We start from the raw sequence: 8644 nt of genomic DNA, 5'->3' as shown, positions 1-8644 counted from the left end.
ACCATCATCCCTCTGCTTGTAGACACCTAATCGAAGTCCTTACTCCCTCTTGAGTTCATCCTGTAGGAAGAGTGATGTGTGTTTTCCTCTTTTTTATTGTGGTAAAATATGCATAGCCCACAACTTACCATTTTAACCATTAATTTTATTGTGGTAAAAAATACATCACATAAAATTTACCATCTTAACCATTTTTTTCTTTCTTCTTTTCTTTCTTTTTTTTTTTTTTTGGCCACACTACATGGCTTGTGGGATCTTACTTCCCCGACCAGGGATCGAACCCAGGCCCTCGGCCGTGAAAGCATGGAGCCCAGATCTCCATACCCACGAACCACATCTCCCCACCTCCTCCTCCCCAGCCCCTGGCAAGAGCCATTCTTTCCGTTTCTAAGAATCTGACTGCTTTACACACCTCATGTTAAGTGGAATCATGCATGGTTTGTCTTTTTGTGACAGGCTTATTTCACTTAGCATAATATCCTCAGGGTTCATCAAGTTGCAAAATATATGACAGAATTTCCTTCTTTTTTAAGTCTGAATAATAGTGCATTGTATGCACAGTCCACATATTCTTTTTCCCCCCAGTTTTATTGAAATATAATTGACATACAGCACTGTATAAGTTTAAGGTGTACAGCATAACGATTTGACTGGCATACATTGTGAAATGATGACCACGGTTTGTTTAGTTAACATCCATCATCTCATATAGATACAAGATTAAAAACATCCCCCCAAAAGGAAAGGAAAAATTTCCCTTGTGATGAGAACTCTCAGGGTTTTACTCTCTTATCAACTTTCCTGTGTACCACACAGCAGTGTTGACTATGGTCATTGCATCCCTAGGACTTATTTATCTTATAACTGGAAGTTTGTACCTTTTGACCACTTTCGTACAATCCCCATCCCCACCCCCTGCACATGGTAACCACAAATCTGATTTCTTTTTCTATGAGTATGAGTTTAGTGGGGTTTTTTTCCTTTCCTTTTCTTTTTTAGATTCCACATATAAGTGAGATCCTACAGTTTTCGTCTTTCTCTGTCTTTTTCACTTAACATAATGCCTTCAAAGTCCATCCATGTTGTTGTAAATGGCACGATTTCCTCCTGTTTTTGGCTGAATGATATTCCATTATATCACATTTTCTTCATCCATTCCTCCATTGATGGACATTTAGGTTACTTCCACCTCTTAGCTATTGTGAATAATGTTGCAATGAACATGGGTGTGCAAATACCTCTTTGAGATCCTGTTTTCAATTCCTTTGGGGTTTTGGGTTTCTTTTGTTGTTGTTGTTGTTTTTGGCCTTGTTGCACTGTTTGTGGGATCTTAGGTCGCCAACCAGGGATTGAACCCTGGGCCCTTGGCAGTGAAAGTGTGGAGTCCTAACCACTGGACCGCCAGAGAATTCCCTCTATTCCTTTGGATATATACCCAGAAGTGGGACTGCTGGATCGCATGGTAATTCTATTTTTAATGTTTTGAGGAATCTCTATATTATTTTTTGCAGAGGCCGCACCATTTAATATTCTCACTGACAGTGCACAAGGGTTCCTATTTGTCCACATCCTCACCAACACTTATTTTGGTTTGTTTTGTTGTTGTTGTTGTTTTGATAGTGGCCATCTCAATAGATGTGAAGTGATATCTATTAATAGATGTGTGGTTTTGATTTGTATTTCCCTGTGATTAGTGATGTTGAGTATCTTTCATTTGCTTGTGGGCCATTTGTATGTTTTCTCTGGGGAAATGTTTATTCAAATCCTTTGCCAAATTTTAAATTGGATTGTTGTTGTTGTTGAGTTGTAGGAGTACTTTATATATTCTGAACATTAGCCCCTTATCAGATACGTGGTTTGCAAATTTTTTCTCCTACTCCTTAGGTTGCCTTTTCACTCTATTGATTGTTTCTTTCATTGCATGGACATTTTTAAGTTTGATATAGTCCCATTTGTCTATTTTTTATTTTGCTGCCTGTGCTTTTGGTGTCATATTGAAGAAATCACTGCCAAGTCCAGTGTTGTGAGGCTTCTTCCCTACGTTTTCTTGTAAGGGTTTTATAGTTTTTGGTCTTATGGTTAGATTTTTAAATCCATTTTGAGTTAATTTTTGTATATAGTGTATGGTATGGGTCCAATTTCAATCTTTTGTGTGTGGATGCTTGGTTTTTCCAACACATTTGTTGAAGAAACCATGCTTTTCCTATTGTGTATTCTTGGCATCCTTGCTGATGATCATTTGACCACATATGCACAGGTATATTTCTATGCTCTCTATTCTGTTCCACTGGTCTATGACTCGCTTTATGTCAGTACCATACTATTTTGATAATTGTAGCTTTGTAACATAGTTTGAAATCAGGATGTGTGATCCCTACACCTTTGTTTTCCTTTCTCAAGATTGTTTTGGCTTTTCAGAGTCTTTTGAGATCATTTAAACAATTTTTAAGTGTACAATTCAGTGGCATTAAGTACATTTACCATGTATGCAACCATCAACACTATGCATTTTCAGAATTTTTCATCATTTCAAACTGAAACTCTGTACTCGTTAAACAATAACTCCCAATTTCCTGTCTCCCCACACCCCCAGCCCCACCCCCTGCTAACCACCAGTCTACTTTCTGTCTCTATGAATTTGCCTATTCTAGGTACCTCATATAAGTGGAATCATATAACGTGTGTCAGCTTATTTTACTTAGCATAGTGTTTTCAAGGTTCACTCACGTAACATGTTTCAGAATTCCTCCCTTTTAAGGCTGAATATTAGTCCACTGTATGAATATACCACATTTTGTTTATCCATTTATCTGTTATGTACAAGAGTGATATTTTATAAACACAAATCACCATTCCTCTGCACCTTAAGATGCTTCCTAATGCTCTGTGGATAAAGTACAAGATCCTTCTGGCCCTACCTGATGGGACCTCTGCTGACCTCAGCAGTCTTATCTCTGCCATTCTCCCCACACCAGCTTTCATTTACTGCCTCAATAAGCCTCACACTTCCCTGCCTCAGACTTCCATGCACATTGTCTTCCCTCTGTGTGAGATACACTTCCTCCCCTCCACTCACCCCACCCTTTGCGGGGCGGACTCCTACTCAGCCCTCAGATCTCAGCTGAGCTGTCCCTCTTCCGGAAGCCTTCCCTGACCTCTCTGAGAAGGCTGCCTTGTGGCATCTGCATGCCAGGGGCACTGGCCACAGCGGTAGTTAATTAGTTCATATCCATATTCTTTGCTCATATTGTGAGAATTCATTCTTTTGTCTCCACACCGTTGAAAGAGTTATTACTCCCTCAGCAGGGAGTGATGGGTGGAGAAAAGAAGGCATTTGGAACAATGGTGATTGCAGTGTACATGAGCTCCCGTCTGGGAATGAAGCCCCTGCAGCAGAAGCTGTCACTGGAAACCCCATCTGCTGTCTCAGCCACAGCTTGTGGAGTTCGGGTCCAACACCCCCTCCCGCTGCACCCCTTCACCCATCTCTCCTTTCGCCCATGCTGCTGGGGGTTCTTTGTTTCCCGCCCACTAGCCACTTCCAATACAGGTTCTGGCTCGCACCTTCAACATGTTCAAGTCAACCTTTCAAGAAAGTATCTTTATAGCTCCATCCCAAACTGTGAGCCACTATTTCTAGAAATGTGTACTGTCTCATTCCTCTCTCAGCCTTAAAAGAGGACTGTGACCTTAGCTCAGAGGAAGCTCGATAGTTCAAATCAGTGCTCGTCAGGAAATATTTATTTAGCTTCTACTGTATGCTAGACATGGTGCTGGGCTCTGGGGGTACAAAAATAAACCAAAAATGGAAGTCTTTGCTTTGAGGCAGTCGAGTGATGGAAATGCACACATACACAGATACTTTCAATCTAATATGCTTAAGGCTATGCTATAGGTCCTGGGTCCAGGCTGGGAGTAAAGGAGCACTTCCTGGATGAGAAAGCCTCGAGCTGCCTTGAAGGGTAAGTAAATGTAATCAAGGTGAAGAAAGCTGGGAAGGGCACTCCAGAGGCTCTGAGCTGTCAAACAGCACAGTGAGCATGAGGGCTGGCTGCAAGCAGTGTGACTGCAGAACCCAAGGAATCACTGACCAGTGGGAGGGAAGCCCGAAGAACCAGGAGGAGCCTGGCTGGAGGACCTTGAGGCCAAGCGAAGGAGCATAAACTCATCCTGTGGGAGGACGGCGAACCACCATAGGTTGTAAGCAGTGTCACAACATGGTCAGGTTTGAGTTTTAGACAGATCTGGGTATAGGGGGAATGAACTTTATGACAGGCTCCTAAGTGAGGAAAGTAAGACGCACAATAGTGCATGTAACATATGTCGACTTTACATAACGCACAACCTTAAAGGTTGAGAATCCTGTTTTATTTGGCAGACAAAACTGAGGACTTAAGCCCAGGATGCAGTATCTCAGGTAACTCTGACAGGCTGCTCCAAAGAGGCAAGCGGGGAGCCAGGATATATAGGAGTTTTTACAACAAAGACCAGGTGGTCGGAACATCAAAAGATTACTGTTAATTAAAGAAAACCAGAATTCGCAAGTTAAAGGAATTTAGCACTTTTCTATGTATGGGAAGATGCAAGAGTCTGGGCTCATTGAAATCATTCCTCTGATCTGCACCTCAGCTACCTGGGGCCAGGATCCTGTGCTTTCTCATCCTGAGTCTTCTCAGGGGGCACCGTCGGGGAGGCTGTAATGTGATGGCTTGGTGGCTGCAACATCCTTTGTTTACTGATATGGCAGGCAATATTTTTCACTCACGTATACTACCACTTGTGCTCATAAAACTTTATCCGGACATATAAGTACATGCACTTGGACATGCATAGATTATCTCTGTGAGGATATTCAAGAAGCATTCGTTGTCTTGGGTAGGAGAGCTGGGTGGCTGGAGACAGAGATGAAAAGCAGACTTTCTGGTTTTCAATGCGCACACTTTTATCTTTTTATTACTTATTAAGAATGAATTTAGGCTTGCTTGGGAGTGGTCTGTAAAGATGGTGACATAGGAGGCTCCTGAACTCCCCTCCTCCCGTGGATGCGCAAAATGAACAGCTACACATGGAGCAATTCCCTCTGACAGTAACTTAAGAACCAGCCGTTGACCCCCACCCTTCAGGGGAGAAAGAAAATATCCCCATCGAAAGGAGCAGGAAAGGCTGAAACACACTCTCACGGCAAATCCCACCCCCTAGAGCAGTGCCATGCAATCGGAAGCAAACCCCAACTCCCAGCTTCTCCTTGAGGAGTGAAGAGCTTGGACCCCACATCTAGCACCCCAGCTTTTAAGACTTACACCTGAGGAATGGGCCCCCAAAACATCTAGCTCCGATAGCCAATGGGGCTTGTGTCCATGGGACCCACAAGCCTATAGCAAACAGAGAAGCATTTATCAAGGGCTCAGCGCAGAGGGAGCTGGCAAAACTTGCCCATCTCCCAGCCTTTGCCTGAATGGGGCCCATCTGCATGCCTCAAAGCTGCTGCCCGTGGGTCAGGCTTCTAATCTGGCATGCATCTAGGGGTTGAGTGCAATCCTCCCCAGAGATTGGGGAAGCCAGCAGACACGCCCCCTACCCTCTTTCTCCTGGCCAGACAAAATCAGCGTATCCCTGGAAGGAGCCTGGACACACGTCTGGTGCCCCAGCTTCTGTGACTGCTGTGGGGGGAGGGTGGGACCCCATATAATCTGGCTCTGATAGCCAATGGGGCTTGCATTTAGCAGCTCCATGGTACCGTGCAAGCAAAGAAGTTCTTAATGAGCTCAGAAGCACACCACCCATGGCTATACGTCGGGGCCCACCTGAGAGGGAACAGGCAAAGATGCCCATTTCCCAGTTTCTCCCTGTAATGGCCTAGCTCCACACTTTCCCAGCTGCTACATGACAGTCTGGCTTCCAACCAGCCTACATCTGGGTGCTGACTGTGATCATCCCCTTTGAGACACTGATGGTCTTGGGAGTGTGAATGAAAAACGCTGCCTGGCCTGCGCCTGCCCTATCAGTAAACAAAGGATGTTGCTGCTGTCAAGCCACTGCAGCCACCCCCACGGTGCCCCCTGAGGGGACTCAGGATGCGAAAGCACAGGATCCTGGCCCCAGATGGCTGAGGTGCAGATCAGAGGAATGATTTCAATGAGCCCAGACTCTTGCCTCTTCCCATACATAGAAAAGCACTAAATTCCTTAACTTGAGATTTCTGGTTTTCTTTAATTAACAGTAATCTTTCGATGTTTCAACTACCTGGTCTTTGTTGCAAAAACCCCTATATATCCTGGTTCCTCCCTGACCTCTTCAGATCAGTCCCTCAGAGCTATTCTGAAAGGCTGCCTCCCAGGCTTGAAGTCCTCAGAAAGTCCACCAAATAAAACATAATTCTCAACTTTTAGGTTGTGCATTTTTTCCGGTGGACAGGAGACACTAAGAACAAAGGATGTGGCTTGGACAACCACAGAGGTTTGAGAAACTGGCAGGAGCACCAGCCCGGCTGATTTATGAGGTCCATCTCCCCCACAAAACTACTGTTCCAAAACTGGGAGAAGTGGCCATTCTATTTAATGCACAGAAACCAACACAGAGAGTCAAGGAAAATGAAGAAACAGAGGAGAACATGTTCCAAACAAAAGAACAAGATAAAACTCTAGTAACAGATCTCAATGAAACAGAGATAAGTGACCTACCTGATACAGAGCTCAAAATAACAATCATAAAAATGCTCACAGAGGAACAGAACAACGCATGAACAAAATGAGTATTTCCACAGAGATAGAAAATATTTTTAAAACACCAAACAAATCACAGAGCTGAAGAATACAATAACAGGCTAGATCAGTTGGAAGAAAGGATCTGCAAACTAGAAGACAAGGCAGTGGAATTCATCCAATCAGAGGAGCAAAAAGAAAAAAGAATGAAAAACTGTGAAGATAGCTTAAGGGACTTATGGGAAACCATAAAGTGGGCCAAAACAAGCATTACAGAGGTCTCAGAAGCAAAAGAGAGAGATAAAGGGGCAAAAAGCTTATTGGGGGGGGAAGATAAACTGGGATTGGAATTGACATATCACACTACTACTACTATATATAAAATAGATAAGTAATAAGGACCTACTGTATAGCACAGGGAACTCTACCCAATACTCTATAATGGCCTATATGGGAAAAGAATATAAAAAAAATAGTGGATATATGTATATGTATAACTGATTCACTTTGCTATATACTTGAAACTAACCCAACATTGTAAATCAACTATACTCCAATAAAAATTAAAAATAAATAAAATAAAATTGCTAGAGTAATTTAAAAACAAAACAGACGAAAAACAAAAAGCTTATTCAAAGGTTTTCAACTGACTTCGCCCAGATCCATCAGAGGAATCCCTATCTACAGCAACTGCAGCCTTACAAAATGTATTTCTTAAATAATAAGACTTGAAAGTCAAAATTACACCTTGATCTGTGGGCTACAGGATGAATGCTGTGTTAGGAGGCAGGAAAACAACATTCATCTCATAGTACACCTCCATCAGAGCTCCTGGGTGACCAGGTGCGTTGTCAATGAGAAGTAATATTGAGAGGAATCTCTTTTTCTGAGCAGTAGGTCTCAAGAGAGGGTTTAAAATATTCAGTAAACCTTGGTGTAAACAGAAGTGTTTACAGGCTTTGTTTTCCCATTTGTAGAGCACAGGCAGAGTAGATTTAGCATAATTCTTAGGGGCCCTAGGATTTTCAGATGGTAAATGAGCATTGGCTTCAACTTCAAGTCACCAGCCACAATAGCCCCAACAAGAGGGTCTGCCTATACTTTGAGGTTTTGAAGCCAAGCATTGACTTCTCCTCTCTAGCTATAAAAGTCCTGGATGGCATCTTCTTCCAAGAGAAGGCTGCTTGGTCTACATTGAAAATCTGTTGTTTAGTGTAGCCACCTTCATGAATTCTTTTGGCTAGATCTTCTGGATAACTTGCTGCAGCTTCTACATCAGCACTTGCTGCTTCCCCTTGCATTTTTATGTTATGGAGGCAGCTTCTTTCCTTAAACCTCATGGACCAACCTCTGCCAGCTTCAGACTTTTCTTCTGCAGCTTCCTCACGTGTCTCATACAAGTAAAGAGCGTTAGAGCCTGGCTCTTGATTAGGCTTTGATTTAGGGAATGCTGTGGCTGGCTCAATCTTCTATCCAGACACTAAAACTCTCTCCGTAGCAGCAGATATCATATCAGCTGTTCCCCTTTCTCACCATCCTGTGTTCACCGGGGCAGCACTTTAATTTCCTCCAGAACTTTCCCTTTGCCTTCACAGCTTCGCTGTTTGGCACAAGAGGTACAGCTTTTGGCCCATCTCGGCTTTCGACCTGCCTTCCTCACTAAGCTTCATCATTTTTAGCTTTTGATTTAAAGTGAGAGATGTAGAGAAAAAGAAGAGAAAAAATAAAAAAATAAAAATAAATAAATAAATAAAAATAAAGTGAGAGACGTGTGGCCCTTCCTTTCACTTGAACACTGAGAGGCCATTGCAGGGTTGTTAATTGGCCTAATTTCAATACTGTTGTGTTCCGGGGAATAGGAAGGCCCAAGGAGAGGAAAGGATATCAGGAAATGGCCAGTCAGTGGAGCAGTCAGAACACCCACAACATTTATCGATTAATTC

This window comes from Monodon monoceros, unplaced genomic scaffold (assembly GCF_005190385.1).
Source record: "Monodon monoceros isolate NGI ecotype Baffin Bay Population unplaced genomic scaffold, NGI_Narwhal_1 Super_Scaffold_6, whole genome shotgun sequence".
Lineage (NCBI taxonomy): Eukaryota > Metazoa > Chordata > Mammalia > Artiodactyla > Monodontidae > Monodon > Monodon monoceros.
The sequence above is the reverse complement of the archived record's forward strand: the minus strand, read 5'-3'. Positions refer to the sequence as shown.